Source organism: Sinocyclocheilus grahami, unplaced genomic scaffold (genome assembly GCF_001515645.1).
Source record: "Sinocyclocheilus grahami isolate Dianchi unplaced genomic scaffold, SAMN03320097.WGS_v1.1 scaffold10087.1, whole genome shotgun sequence".
Lineage (NCBI taxonomy): Eukaryota > Metazoa > Chordata > Actinopteri > Cypriniformes > Cyprinidae > Sinocyclocheilus > Sinocyclocheilus grahami.
In genome coordinates this window covers 2337-2575 of record NW_015513029.1, presented here as the reverse complement: position 1 = coordinate 2575, position 239 = coordinate 2337, and positions in this window count along the sequence as shown.

Genomic DNA, 239 nt, shown 5'->3' with positions numbered 1-239 from the left:
AATTTAAGGGGGTCTGAATACTTTCCGTACCCACTGTATCTGCCATTGTATCTCATCCAATCATGATGCATATTCAACATATGTCCATTTAAGCTGTCCAACCATGTGTTTCTAAGTATTTAATGCAAATCATTTTCTAAGATGCTTAAAAAGCTAGCATGTCTAAAACAACATTTCCTGTCTCACACTTCTTGCACACACACATTAAACAGATTTCCTGTTATCTCTCAGCTCATCAA